This window comes from Propithecus coquereli, unplaced genomic scaffold, assembly GCF_000956105.1.
Source record: "Propithecus coquereli isolate 6110/MARCELLA unplaced genomic scaffold, Pcoq_1.0 Scaffold88, whole genome shotgun sequence".
Classification (NCBI taxonomy): domain Eukaryota; kingdom Metazoa; phylum Chordata; class Mammalia; order Primates; family Indriidae; genus Propithecus; species Propithecus coquereli.
This window is the reverse complement of record NW_012155062.1, coordinates 8,094,645-8,110,066: the sequence shown is the minus strand read 5'-3', so window position 1 is coordinate 8,110,066 and position 15,422 is coordinate 8,094,645.

The window sequence follows — 15,422 nt, the reverse complement described above, 5'->3', positions numbered from 1 at the left end:
TTCTGCTCTTGAATCTCTCTCTCTACTACTCCACCCTGCTTCGCAAGATTCATTGCCTGAAAAGATGTGCCAAGCTGGAAAATTCAAATTGTCTTGTGTTTGCAGTATTAGTCAGAAAGTAGAGATGACACTTTAGTGTCCTGCCATAAATTCTATAGACAACAACAACAAAAAGCAAATGACCTGGAGACTACCTACAGGAAATTCTTTCTTCATCAAGGATGCAGGTGCAAGGCAGCAATGAGGATGGGCGATGGTGAGAGGGCAGGAATAGAAATGAGAAAGGGAAAAGCCTGTGGGAGTTAAGCAAATAATGTCTCTTAGCACATCCTTCTCTCGGTGATGCCCATGGATTGTAGCTTTAACATTTGTGGATCCTGTGTCCTTACTCTCAATTCCCCACCATAGAAATAATTACAATCCCTCCCAGAAATCAGGACACTTACATTTAAATATTCAAAAATGTGTCATATAGAATTCTGGACAGAAAGGAAATTCAGGAATAAACTGTTCCTTTAAAAATCATAAAAGGTGTCTGGTCTATAAATCACAAGTGTAGGGCTTATTTGTAGCTAGAAGGTCAACTCACTTTAAAATGCAAACCCTCATATCATTTTATAGTACATGGGAAGAATTATTTTTATTCTAAAAAGAGGAAATATAGAAATACAGGGGTTTTGACTGTGCCCCAGGTAAAACATGGAAACTCCCAGCTCATCACTCAACTGCCAGAGGATATTTGAACATGCAGCATCATGCAGGATGTCACTTTCCACCCGGCTCCTTTGCTCCTGTGTAGACCAAGCCTTAATGACTTTTGCAAGCCTCCTCGGCACGTCTCCTCTTCAGAGACAGCACTGAAATTTATTAGTAGCTGCCATTTATTAAGTGGTACTCTTTGCCAGGTGTTTACCACATATTTCTTCCAAGACACATAACATCTAAGACAGACCTGCTCTTATCCCACAGAGGAATCAGAAAGATGAAGGACATGGCCCCCACTCCCTGCCCAGCCCTCTCACCAAGCTCTTACAACCACAGGGAATTTGTTTAGACAAAATTATTTATAAGACGATATTCAATTTAGAAGGATAGAAATTAATTTTACTTCAGAGACATACTTTCTTCTGTGAAAGTTTCTTAAGAAGTAAAGCATTTTTATATTCCTACAGTATTGGTGTTTTCCATGCAGTGCAGTCTAGTGGATACAAATATAGAGTTTGAAGACCGACATATTTTGTTGAAGTTTAACTTCTTCAACACTTACCTGGGCTAACTAAACACTTACGATCTTTAGTTTTCTCATGAGTAAAATGGGTGTACCAATCATACCATCATATTAAGTTGTTGGGGTGATTAAATAAATAATGCATATAAAATTGTTTTGTGCATAATAAGCATTAATTAAATATTATTTTAATGTGATTTTTAAGTGGTTGTTGTTTTGAGTTATTGCTGTCAACGTGTGTGAAAGTTTGGAAGAGGTTACATTCTTCTAGTCCTATACTGATCAAAATTGGTAAGCCTTTCCCTGAAGACATGCTCTCTAAAACTTTGTGTCTGATCGCCATGCCGCCAGAACTTACATATTCTCCTGCTGATGATCTGCTCTCATGTATGGTTCCATCATTTAGATATCCAAACTGAGCTGGTGCCCTGTTGTGTTCTGAATGCATCTGTAGCTTATTCATTCTGCATTTATTAGGAATGTACTTGGCTGGACCTAATCATTGCCTTCCCTGAAAACACTTGACACTAAGAGGATGTGCCTCACTCCCAGGCCCTGCTACCTAAATGACCACATTGTGTATATTATGAACCAGGATCTCCAGCCACAGATGATTAGACTAACAGTGTCCCTTACTGAAAGGGAAGAACATCCGGAGTAGGGCTGGTCACCTCTCTAGGGTGGATCTGAAGAGATGAGTTGGTCTATCCAGATCCAGTCGTAAGTTCTTGAAGAACGTGCAAAGCAACACCACAAAAACTGTATCAATGTATGTGTACCCGCAGACTCCTGCTGTCCAATCTCTACTGACCTCTCAAATCCTTCCTTTGTGCAGAGGGCTCTGCCTTTGTCAAATATCTCCTGTATCCTTTTGTGACAAAGAATTGAGAATATGGGCAAGAAATCAAGAGGAAAAGCACCTATGCAGGTGGGTTTCTGAAAAGGGGCAATCAGAGCAGAAGAGCTCAGAAGCAGGTGTGGGGGCAGTGACCTGCTGTGAGAGGGATGGAAAGGAAGAGTGGGACTGAGAGGAGAGTGAGAGCTTCTGCCCAAAGATAGGAGATAGAATCTTTCAATAATCATTGCTGAAAACTCTGTAGGGGCCATTTGGACTGAGTCTCTTTGAATGTGATGAAATGGGCGGGGTTGGGCTACTTGGGTCATGCGTCAGTGGAAGCCGTGACTCAGGAAATGTGTGAGGCCCCAGGAAGAAAGTCACAAATGGCAATGTGAGCTGATGCGTCTCCAGAGAGATGCCTCGGCTGGCATAATGTGCAATCCCAGAATGTGAACAGAAAGCTGCAAATGCTGAACTAAGGAAGGGGTTTGGGGGAGAGAGAGAGAAGGCCAAGCAGATAGCCAAGGAAAGACTTTCATTGATGGTGCTGGGCTGAGAATTCCCTAAGATGAACTCCTATTTTGTGGACATGATGTGGAGAGTCTTTGTATTTTGGTACCCAGAAAAGACTAAAAAAAGAGTATCAACAATTGTGAGATGCTGTGGGGCTAATCCCTGTCCTCAGAGCACTTCTCTCTCTCCTAGAATGCAGGTTTTGCAATAACTCAAAAGCAGGTGTGCTTGGCACCTCTAAAACAGCCTGCAGAGATGCTCACCTCCTCTGTGTAATCTTCTCCCCATGAGTGTGGGCTGGACTTGGCAACTTATTTCTAAAAAAATAGAACACAGCAGAAGTAAAGAAATCTGACTTCCAAGGTTAGGTTACAAAAAGACTATGACTTGCATCTTGGGTGGTCTCTCTCCTTCCTGCTCTCTCCCTTTGTGAGAAGCCACCTACCACGTTGCAAGCTGCTCTAGGAAAAGTCCTTGTGTCAAAGAAGTGATGCTCCAGCCAACAGACAGCCAGTACCCAGGCCTGCCAACCACCAAACTGATCATCCCCAGTTGAGCCGATGTGACTATAGCCCCTGCAGCCACCTCAATTTCACCTTTATGAAGGGCTCTGAGCTAAGCTGCACCTGGTTCCTGATCCACAGAAGCTGTGAGATAATGACTATGTGTGTTCAAGTCATGAAGTAATATTAATGCAGTGATAGATAACTAGTACAGCAGGATTCATCCCTTTAAAAGGGTGCAAACCCCGTGGAGGAAGACAAGAAAAGCAAAGGGAAGGGAAGAGTTAGGTTGACTTTTCTGAGAATAGGATTCGGCCTCAAATTCAAGGCTGTGTGAGTTTGCTGAATAGACAGGAAGGAGACATCCGTGTGACCTTGATCCTGTGCTTTGTGCTGGTGTGAGCGATGTCTGTAGTAACAGTCACTGCAATCCCCAGGACCCTGTAGCATTCTTTCAATCTCGTGGTGCTCCTTTGAAGGGTGCACTTTTAGGTTTATAGAAACTCTTACAGGGAACACAGTCAAAAGAGTGTCAGGAAAAACAACAAACAGGAGAGACAACTTATCCTCATTCCCTGCCCTGGAAATGGACAGTGTAATACCGTTGCCCACAAGTATCCATTCCAGTGTCCTTCTTGCCTAAAATGGTAACTTTCTTCTTTTCTCCCAGTTGTAAATTTCCATTTTTGTCAATTTCATCTGAGAGACCCTCTGTAATGATGCAGACTTAGATTTGAAATTTATTTTCAGTCTTACCTGGCCAACAAAGATCTTACCTGAAAATCTATTCTAGTAACAAGAGAAAATAGAAATATAATATGTATTCGTTGAGAAACAAAAGGCAGGAAAGGTGACGATCAAGGAAGAGAGAGAGAGAGAGAAAAAGAGAGAGAGAATTCCCACGCTGGAAATATATCAAAAACCCTGAACACAGTACTTATAAACCTTAGGGCAGTTGTGTGACCTGCAGAAATCAATCAGCTCCCTGGACATTTAGGGCTTTTTGTTGGATTTTTCTCTATCAGCCCAAATGTAGTTTTATTTAGTAAAATAAATCAATGCACTGCCTCAGCAGCAGTCAGCCTGAGAAACAGAGAAACCGACTTTTAAGAAAGCCAACAATAATCAACTCCTGACATGATTTCTATTTATTCTTTCTCCTCCCCCTCCTTTTGATTAAGCACTTTTTGAATTTTGAAAAGAGCTTCATGAATCATTCTGTGGCTGCTTAATATTAATAGTAATGGGATTTATTCTATTGAAATGGGTTCATTATCATGCCAGCTGCCAGGCTTGCATCTCCAAACAGACCTCTGGAAATAGACTCTTCTAAATACCTTTCTTGCAAGAGAACTGAAGATTAAAATAGGAAAATATACAAATATTGCCAAAGTTTACACTCAGGTTGATATGAACTGACAATTCAAGCTTACGTAACCACTCACAGCAATGTCCCTCATGCTCCATCTATGAATTTTTTCAATCCTCTGTATCTCTCCCCGAAACTTCCTCACTGCTGTATCTCGCTCACTACCACCTCATCCTTAAATAATCTTTTAACCTATCCAAATCATATCTCTTCCATAAAACCTTGTTTATTCTCTCTAATCAGAAATAATTTCTCCTTACTGTGTGCACATTTGCTGCATTCAAATCTGTCCTTCTAGAACATTCTAAGCTCCTTGAAGATGGGATTATATCTGTATTGCAGCACTTAGCACAGCACCTGGAGCAGAGATATCAGGTAACGCACCATGTTGAGTTCCATTGGTCATCTGCAGGGTTCCCAGCCTTTGTGGCTTCTACAAGGCATAGCATGCAACATTGAATCTAGAACGTGACTTTCTAGGCTCATTCCTTCAAATTGATCAACTTAGAATTAAATTTCACAAACCAGAAACAAATAAACAGAGCTCAGAGATATTATTGAACTCATCAAATCATGAGAGGAAGAATGAGCTGATTAGCACATTAGCACACAAGGTAAAGAGTCTTCACCTCCCTTGAACACTACAGGAGTTACTGCTAAATCATGTGCATGCCTATTTCCAAGTGGAAAGTTCTCCAAGGCAGGGACCTGATTCACATTTCATTGTAACTCAGATAATATCTAGACATATGAAGGTTCCCAATGATTATATTTTTTCATAAATTAATGGTAGACAAAAAAAAGGAAAGAGAGAAAAGAGAAGCAGACAGGAAATACACAGCCTTGACTAACTCAGGTTTAAACATAATCATCTTTCCTTAGATGTTCTTTGCTCTCAGCAACTGGTTTCTTGACAAGCTACAAACTAGTGTGTGTGTGTGTGTGTGTGTGTGTGTGTGTGTGTGCATGTGCGTGTGTGTGTGAATCCAATTACACTTAAAATATATAAGAAGAACAGAGTATTTAGAGGAACTCTTTATCCTTTGTGCAAATCTGGATTTTTATGCAGTGAGCTGGCTTCCTGTGGCACATTCCCATATCCATTTCCAATCTCAGTTGCCTTTCCAAGGAAAGTGAGAAACAGTTTTTTCTTTGGCGAGAAGCATTTGCCTCGCTTAGCCTGACCCATGTTTAGAGAGACTACACAGCAGGGAGAATGCCAGATGGCAGCCGTGATGAGAAACCTAGATTTCAAAGGGCAAGTGTGAGGAAACCGCCAAAATTCTGCTACTAAAACAAGTAGAACAGAACCCAGCAGCTGGTCTGGCCCCAGGCAATGGTCCAGTAGGCCAGGTTGGTATCTGCAACCCTCTTTCTCTAAGGAGACAAGACCCTGCCATCATCTGCTGCCATAATCCTTTTTCTGGCTATTTCTATTTGTCTTATTTTCTGGGAAGAAGTCTTCCACTTAAAAAAATATTTTTTAATCAACCATTATGTGAGCTGTTCCCACATCGCTGAAAGATACTAGTGGCATGCAGCAAAGTGTCCTTTGTCCCTCACTCTCCTGAGTGTCTCTTCTTACGTCCTGGTTTCTTTCTGCTTGGGAGCTCAAGACGTTGATCTTCTTCACCTCTTATCCCATCTCTCTGATCCCCTCCTCCTTCTTTCCAACCATTTCTTTCTGTCACTAGAAATGAAAGAAAGAGAGAGAACAAAAGAAAAAAGGCAAAAGGAGGGAAAGGAAGGGGAGATAAGGCCTTCCTACGAAGGGGCAGAAAGTTGGGAAGAAAATGCAGAGGAGTGGATGGGAGATCTTGGAATGGTACCCGGGGCTGTCTTTTACCATAATCCTACAGCACTCATTCCACTGGGTGTGATATTTCTTAGATTTAAAAAAAATGTTCCCATTAAATAAATATTTGCAGGGCTAAAATGACTGTTTTGAATTCTATCTTTTGAATTTAATATTATTTATTCACCATCCCGAGAAATTCACTATGTAAAATCTAACATGTATATAATATGGAACAGTAAGTAAAGGAAGAAATAGAATAACTGTTTATCGAGCATTTATTTTGTATTCTTTCCTTATCTGGTCAACCAGTGCCACCCTGGGAGATCAACACTCTCATTATCAGCACTCATGGGAGGGAAACAGGTGGTGCTAGTAGGAATGTCTGTAGTCTACTCCACCGGAGGGGTGCGAATGGTGGGAATGTGGGACCAAGACAGGGAACTCCTAAAAGAGTTCTCCCAAACTCCTCTGCTAGGCTGGACGACCCTGACAAAGGCCTGTCAACCACTTCTGTGGGCAGAAGTCTTCTTGGCGTGGGTCTGAGCCGGTTCCGCACAGGAGTGTTGCCTCAGTGAGCTCTGTCCCCGATGAGCAGAGAGGTCTGCCCAGTCAGAGCAGTGGGCAGGCCGGGCCATTCCGATGACTACACTCAATCATTTGGCTCAATGCGTTGCAGGAAAATTGGATGAAGAGAGAAACAAAAGATTAAGAGCAAAAGTAGAGAAACGGAAATAACATGAAAACTCTATCAGCAAATACTTTGCGTGCATAATTTTAAATGGTCCAAATTATACTCCATTTATTTCTACAAAACCTACACTGAATTTTCAATTTAGGATTCTTATATGTTAAATGGCTACATGTTCATATCTGCTGACTTTTAAGCAATAAAGTGTTTTAGCAGCTGATTAGAGAACAGAAGCAGAGGTGTAAAATTTCTCAAAGAACGTAACGAGGTGGTTACTTAAAAAAAAAAATAATGATAATGAGAATCTCAGATGCAATGAACAAGTACGTGCAAAATTCTGAGAATATCAGGCTCCTAAATTCTAAATGGGAGCTCAGCGTGGATTATGAGTGATGAGAATAAACAGGGCTCTAACCCAGGGGGGGACGAGACTGAGCTGGACACGCAGGTCTGAAGACAGCAGCCGCCAACAGGCTCCCCAAAGACAGAAATTCCACTCAACTAAAAGGAGCTGATTCTGTGTTTCCAGCCACTAGTTCTGGAGCAACTCACCCTGAGCTAAAATAATTCCAAAAACTTAAGGAAGCGAAGAGAGTTCTTTTTGTGTTTTTTTTTTCCTTTGGTTGTGGCAAAATATACATAAGATAAAATTTCCCATCTTCGTGATTTTTCAGCAGTGTCGAGTACATTCACATTGTTGTTCAACCATCACCCCAAATTGAAACTCCGTAACATTACATGGTAACTTCTACCTCCCTCCTGGCTCCAGCCCCTAACAACCACCATTCTAATTTCTGTTTCTATGAGTTTGACTTCTCCAGGTACCTCAAGTAAGTGAAATCACTCAATATTTGTCCTTCTGTGACTGGCTTGTTTCACTCAGCACAATGTCCTCAAGGTTCATCGTTGTAGCAGGTCAGAATTTCCTTCCTTTTTAACGCTAATATTCCATTGTGTGTATGTACCTGAAGAGTTCTTCTCAAATAATAATTACTTGTGATTATTTTTAACTTTCTATAGCATTTTTATTTAGCTTCTTGCATTTGGTACTTTTGATTCCACTAGGAAAAAAATTTAGAACATCTTTCTCTTTTTCCTGGATGGCAGTGGATGCTTTAGTACATGTCAATATGTAAACAGCATCTCACAAAGGCTTTTGTCAGTTACCCTGTCCCTGACAGTACTGCCCAGCCGCGAGGGGGAAGAACAGCCTGTAGAAAGGTGGATGCCTCGCCTCGTGGCGCCCTGTCTGTGCCCCGGGCAGACACGGCCTCTGTGACAGCCGGGCAGCCATGGATGACAACACGTGCCGGACTTCCCTGGGAGCCGAGACCTGCACACCTGGGGTTTAGACCAATGCTGGCATTTCCAGTGACTGGGGAGGAAGTGTAGGCAACAGAAAGCAGCTAACACGAAGGGCCAAGAGGCCTCAGAAAGCAGGACAAGGCATGAATACAAGTCTTACGGCACTGGGAAGCCATAGCAGCTAGACAGTCAGGAACGATCGGTGGCTCCCAGAACAGCAGGGGGCTGTGCTTAGACACACCCTAATGTGCGTGTGTGCATATGTGTGTACGTGTGTGTATATGAATGCCAGCACCTGCAGGGGAGAAGAGGGCTGAGGTGGAAATGGAAGAGGTGTAGCAAGAGGGGCCCAGGCAACTCTGCTGAAAGATCCCCTTCAACCAGCCTCTGTCATAGAATGGGAGGTAGATGGAGGCAGGGTGTCGAGTTTCCCTAACCTACTCCTACATTGAGGAGCAGGCAGGGACAGAAACCCAGGTGTCAGGAGTGTGCAGAATCAGGGCTGCAGACCCAGGATCAAAGGTTGGTATGATGGCTGATTACACGTATTCACTTGATTAGGTGCCAAGATTCTACTTTGTTTCTGGATGTGTCTCTGAGGGTGTTTCTGGATGAGACTGGCATTTGAAATGGTGGACTCAGTAGAGCAGTTTGCCCTCCCCAGTGTAACAGGGCATCATCCAATTGGCTGAGGGGCCAGACAGAGGAAGGAGGAATTCGCTTCTTGTCTGCCAGCCTGTTTGAGCTGGTCACCTCATCTGCTGGGAATGGCCCTGTCCACTGTCCTAGTCCTTGGGCCTTTGGACTCAGACTGAATTATACCCCTGCCCTCCTGAGTCTCCAGCAGATTGTGGGGCTTAGCTTCATAATCACCGTGTGAGCCAATTGCCATAACAAATCTTTACGTAAATATGTAAATAAACCTGTTTCTCTGGAGAACCCTGACTCATGCAGTTAGGAAGTGACTGGCAAGAACACCAACAGTGGCCCGAGGGGGACACTGACAGGACAGTCATGTAGGCAGCACCACAGTCAACCAGGACAAAAGCCACTGCAGGGCAGGGAGCCTGCATGCAAGGCCAGAGCAGAAGGCAGGGGCTCTGATGCAGAGACAGGTGTGCCCTCCTCCTGCTAGTCACAAGAGTGACACAGGGAGGGGGATGCTGAGGTTCTCCACCCAGTGAGTGGAATATCGATCTAGCTGCTTGCAGAGGTTGGGCATCCCAAATCCAAGAATCCAAAATCCAAAATTCTCCCAAAACCAAAACTGTTTGAGCACCAGCATGACGTTCAAAGGAAATGTTCATTTGGGATGCTCAACCAGATATTGCAAATACTCCAAAATCCAAAAAATTCTGAAATCCCAAACACTTCTGGTCCCAAGCATTTTGGATAATGGATGCTCAACCTGTACTGATGAAGGTCCCAGGAGGTAACACACAGCACACTAGAACCAAATGATTTGAGAGAGCTGAGTAAGGACTATTGACGAACAATAATGGAAACCATAAGGAGTGTTGTATTTCTCTGGGGCTAAATGATAGGCCTCCTCACCCCTCCACCAGAACTGTACAAGAGCCTTGCCCAGACAGCAGTGTGGCTGGATCTCACAGGGAGGAAACATGGGGAGAAGACCCAGCCCTCTTCCTCCTCCCTCTCCAATCTCTGCCCATGTTCCCCAGTTGCTGAACTGAAGGAAATCCACAGGGCAGAAGAGCATAATGTGTCCCATGCTCCGTCATCCTCCCAGAACAAAGAGCAGGATGGAGCTGAGGGATGAACCAGAGGGGAAAGGGAGCACCTTCTCCTCTGACTCAGTGGAGACTGTCACGGTGGCCTCACCCAGGGTCTTTGAGTGGCCTGCCCAGTGGATAATCAGTTTACACAAGTAAAACACCTCTTCGGATTCCCAGAAGTAGCCCGCAGGTGGGAAGGGGTGATGGAACTCTACAAGGCGCTAGCCTCTCTGCATGAGCAAGTGAAGCCTCAGAGATGGCTCAGAGTTAGCAATGTGCAGCCATGTATGTCAAGCCATCTGCATTTACATCCGTGAGTTTGTGTGGCCGGGATATTTGCATTCTGAGAATGTATTGATTGCTTATAGAGGTTCATTCTGTTTGTGTAAGTAGCCTCTAAGTTGCATGTCCCTCATAAGAAGGGTCTCCTCTGCGTGGAGCTGTAGGCTTGGATGGTTCCTTAGCCTGGTGTCTGAAGAAACCTTCCTACTCTCACTCTGGCACTTATTATAGATAAGTCAGTTTTTTCATCGTAAAAAATGGGGATCACTGCCTCCTGGACTTGTTAATAGGGTCTGATGAGCAGGTGTACATGGAGGTAGTCTGCGACCCGCAGGGTAGGACAGACAAGGTAACACGTGGTAACAGCAGAGGCAGCTTGGTGCCTTAAGCCCTGTTCATTGCCAATACTGAATGTTACTCTTGGGAAAGGAAAGTTTTCATTTGCAGGTTTCTAAGAGGGGCATAAGTACATATTACCTCATCCAGGCACATTTGAAAAATGTTAATATCTTTTATATGTTAACACCAAGCAAGAGCAAGAGACAGAAGATACAGGAAATGCAAACAGTCTGACTCAGAACACACAGATCTTGTGATCTGATTTCTCACACACAGTCTACCCTCTGCCACACAGGGCCAGGGAAAGGGAGGTGTGACGGAGCCCTGCCCTGCACACCTGCTGATCCTCCTCGACATCGACTTGGCGGCTTCCACCTCTAGCACTGCCCTGCAAGAAAACCGAGACCCTGGGGAAAAGAGTCACTGCTAACTTTGTCTCTTCTCAGTTGTCCTGTGTGTAGCAGCACCACTGGCTGAGTCATGAAGCTGGACACCCCCTGGGCAGTCCTCCATGCGTGTGACCTGGTGGCTAGATGGGGTGGGTGTCACAGGGCCAGGGACAGACTGGGCTCCTACCTGCCCCACAGGTTTAGGTGCTAAACCCACAGGAAGCACACACTGCCAGAGCAGTAGCTGTGCCTTCTCTGCACCTTTCCAGGTGCCCTGAATATTGGGGTTCCCCAAGTCCTGTCCTCTCCCTCCTCTCTTGTGGTCCTGCACATCTCCATGCTGACTTCCTCTCTCTCCGAGGCTTCAGTCGGTGTCAAGCTGCACAAAAATAACTCACAATTCTCCGTCTCTGGACCTAATCTCTTCTCTCCTGGGGACTGACAATGCTCAATGTTTCTTCTTCCTGTCACAAGAAAGAAAATAAATCAAGCAAGAGTCATTGTCCCAACCAGGACTCCAAAGATAGCAGCCTACCAGCAGATTCCAAACACGTGGTTCTATAAGGCTCTCTGGTAGAAACAATTTATTTAAAGACACGTATGTAAAATAAAGTTTAATGATAGCCATTAAGGGGCTCCAATCTAGAACAGACTGTGGTCAAGGTGCCACGGGCACACAGGACACCTTGGCCATTACAGATGGTCTCAGTACAACCACCTTATTCTTATTCCACACATGACGAAGCCCATTATCAATACTTTATAGCATCTCTAACCAAGTAGTTTTGGGAAAGCATGTTAAAAAAAATGTTCCCTTCTCACCAAATATATTATAAGCTTGTGTAATATTTCTCCCTTATGAAATATGTATATGAAGTGTTTAATACCACAGAGACCTTGAAAGCTCTATATATTGCTTGTTCTAACTAAAGTTTCTCAATGAATAACACTTGATTGATTCTTTTAATTCAAAATTTGTACCAATACAAGAATATTAGCACCTTGGTACTGGAATAAATCTCCTTGGAGAACAGAGTAGTCATACACATAGGAAATATCTGCATGCTGGCAGAGGGAGAATTGATGCCATCAATATGCAGTGGCTTCTGTGGACATCAAGACTGCTGATAGGAAGGATTGTGGTTGTCAAAGCACATTTCTGAGAATTTTTTGGAATGTAGTTTTCTAAATAGCCCCAAAACAAAGTTATGAAATGCACTGCCGTAGGGCAAGCTCCCCTTAAAGAAGCCTCTCACATAATGACTAAACCTTCATGTGAGTACCTTTCTGCAGCACCCTTCCACACACAGCCCAGGATGTCAGAAGTGTAGTGTGGCCGGAATGTCTTACATTAGCCACTTTACTGGACACTGCCCTGCCCCACCCCTCTATAGCTTCGGTCCACGTGGAGCTGCTCTGCTGCTGGCCCCAGCCTGAAGGAGGGCACTGACCTTTCTTACTCACTCATGTCACTTCTATGTTGCTAAGCCTTATAGCTTTTTCTCCTAGTTCAGTTATTCCTGCATAGCCATGGTCTTTCTCCATGTGGGAGGAGTTCAGGTCAAAGCTGCCTCAGCTTCTGTCAGTGCCTGTCAACATTCCCCAGAATGGGGATTTTTATCTCCAACAATACAATTTTCTCAGTCTACAGCTTAAGTTCTCCTCTTGTCTTTCTTATCTCTATTTTTCTTTTTAATTTTCCAGGCATGCTAGCTATTAATACCTCATCCTGTCTACATCTCTCAGCTCACTCCGGCTGCTCTCGACTCTTCCTGTGTCTCTGGTTCCTGTAAAGACTCTGTAAAGACTGAAGCCTCAAACCTGTCCTTGCTCAGGAAGCATCATCCTTCCCTGCCTGTCCACTGTTCTCACCAGGGATATGAATCCTTGTGTCTTTGTCTCTCTTAGATTTCTTTTATAGAAGCAGTTGCATTGAAATTATACCTGTAACACTTTTTCTTTTTTTTTAACTTTTCAGTCTCAAGGCAGCTTTCAATCACAATGTTTTGGATACTTGGGAGTTTTCTGGAGATGGTGGTGGGGAAGGGATAAAGTACCAGAGATAAGGTACTGCAGGCATACACCTCAAAATTCCAATTCAGTCTAGTTATGCATGAGAAACCTAGCCTAGATTATTCATGTCCGATACAGTGGTATCTTAGACCTCCACTACAAATCTTGTCTGTGTATTACAGTCATCCCTCAGTATCCCCAGGGGATTGGTTCCAGGACCCCCATGGATACCAAAAAGCAAGGATTTTCAAATCCCTTATATAGAATGGCATAGTAGTTGCATATAACCTATGCACATACTTTAAATCATCTCTAGATTACTCGTAAGGCCTAAAACAATGTAAATGCTATGTAAATAGTTGGTATACTGTACTTTTATTCATATTATTTTTACTATTGTATTTTTATTTTTAATTTTTTTCAAGTATTTTCAATCTGTGGTTGGTTGAATACATGCATGCAGAAACCACAAATATGGAGTGCCAACTGTATACAATTTTTAAATATTAATACTTTATTAAAATAGTGTGTGTACATATGGAGGGAGAGAGAGAAAGAGAGAGAATTGCACAAATCATGTGTGTATGCCGCCCAGTGAATTACCACAAACTGAATACACACATATGACCACGACACTGGTCAAGAAATAGAACATAATCAGCCAACCAGATATATCCCTTAGCATACCTTCCCCAAGTGACCAATCATCCCCCACCCCAAAGGTATCATGGATAAACTATGCCATTACATAGAGGCTAATATGGTATGATTCACTTGTCTCTGACTTCTTTTGCTCAACGATATGTTGTAAGAGTCATCATGTTATTTTGCACAGCAATTGTTCATTTTCATGGCAGTGTAATATTCTGCTACATGGCAATAGCACAATATGTTGATATCATATAGTTTCAATGTTTGTCTCCTCCAAATCTCATGTCGAAATTATATCCCCAGTGTTGGAGGTGGGGCCCAGTGGGAGGTGTTTGGGTCATGGAGGTGGATCCCTCATGAATGGCTTGGTGCCCACCCCTTGGTAATGAGTCCACGTACGAGCTGGTTGTTTACAAAAACTTGGAGCCTCCTTCCTCTCTCACTTGCTTCTGCGCTCTCACTATGCGATTGCTGAACACCACCTCCACTTTGGCCCCTTCCCTTTCCTCCATGAGTGGAAGCTTCCTGAGGTCCTCCCCGGGAGCAGGTGCTGGCTCCATGCTTCTTGTGCAGCCTGCAGAACCGTGGGCCAAACAAACTCTTTTCTTTATAAATTACCCAGCCTAAGGTGTTCCTTTCTGGCAATACAAAATGAACTAACACATGATCCTACTGGTTTATTTCCAATTTTTGGCTGTTTTGAATAATAGGAAACAGTCAGCAGTCTCTGAGACAGCCCCTGGGGATCTCTGCCTCCTACTCATCATACTCCTGTGTAATTCCCTCCCAAAGGACTGGTGCCTTTTTCTTGATCACTCTTGCTGGTTCACTTGCTGAGGAAAGGCAGCAGCTGTGTTGTGAACTGCACTGCAGATAGGTCCACGGCACAAGGAGGTGAGGGTGACCTCCAGGCCAACGATCCATGAGAAACTAAATCTTGCCAACAATCCTGTGAGTGAGCTTAGAAGCAGATTCTCCCCTAGTTCAGCCTTCAAAGAAAACCACAGTCCAGCCTTCAGAAAAGACCAACACCTTGACTAGATCCTCAGGGCAGACCTTGAGCCAGAGGCACTCAGTAAGCTGCACACAAATTCCTGAACCACAGAAATTGTGAGATAATAAATGTTTATTACTGTAAATTGCTAAGTTTGGGGAGTAATTTGTGACATACAAAAGGAGAACTAATATGATGATATAAACGTTTTTGTACATGTTTTATGTGAAGAGTTCTGTTGGCTATAAACCCAGGAACAGCATTGCTGGGTTACAGGTTATACCTATGTTCAGCTTGATTCCATCCCATCAGTCTTCCAAAGCAGTTGTAGCCATTTATTCCTCCCAAAGCAAAATATGAGAGTTCCAGTCACTCACATCCTTACCAGTGGTTGGCATTGTCAGTCCTTTTAATTTTGGCTATTGTGGTAGGTGAGGAGGAGCATCTTATTATGGTTCCCTAAAACATTAAGGTTGAGCACACTTTCATGTGTTTGTGGGCCATTTGGATATCAGTGCTGCTTTATGAAGTGTCTACTCTCTATTGGGTTGTCTTTTTCTTATTGATATGAAATAATTCTTTTTATATTTTTGCATATAAGGTCTTTGTTATTTGTATATGTTGCAGATGCTGTCTCCCAAACTGAGATGGTCTTTTTATTCTCTTAACAGGGTATTTTGATGGATATAAGTTTTTAATTTTAACATAGTCCAGTATATCCTTTATAATTAGTATTTTTTTGTGTTTTAACAAATCTTTCCCACCTCGAGATTATT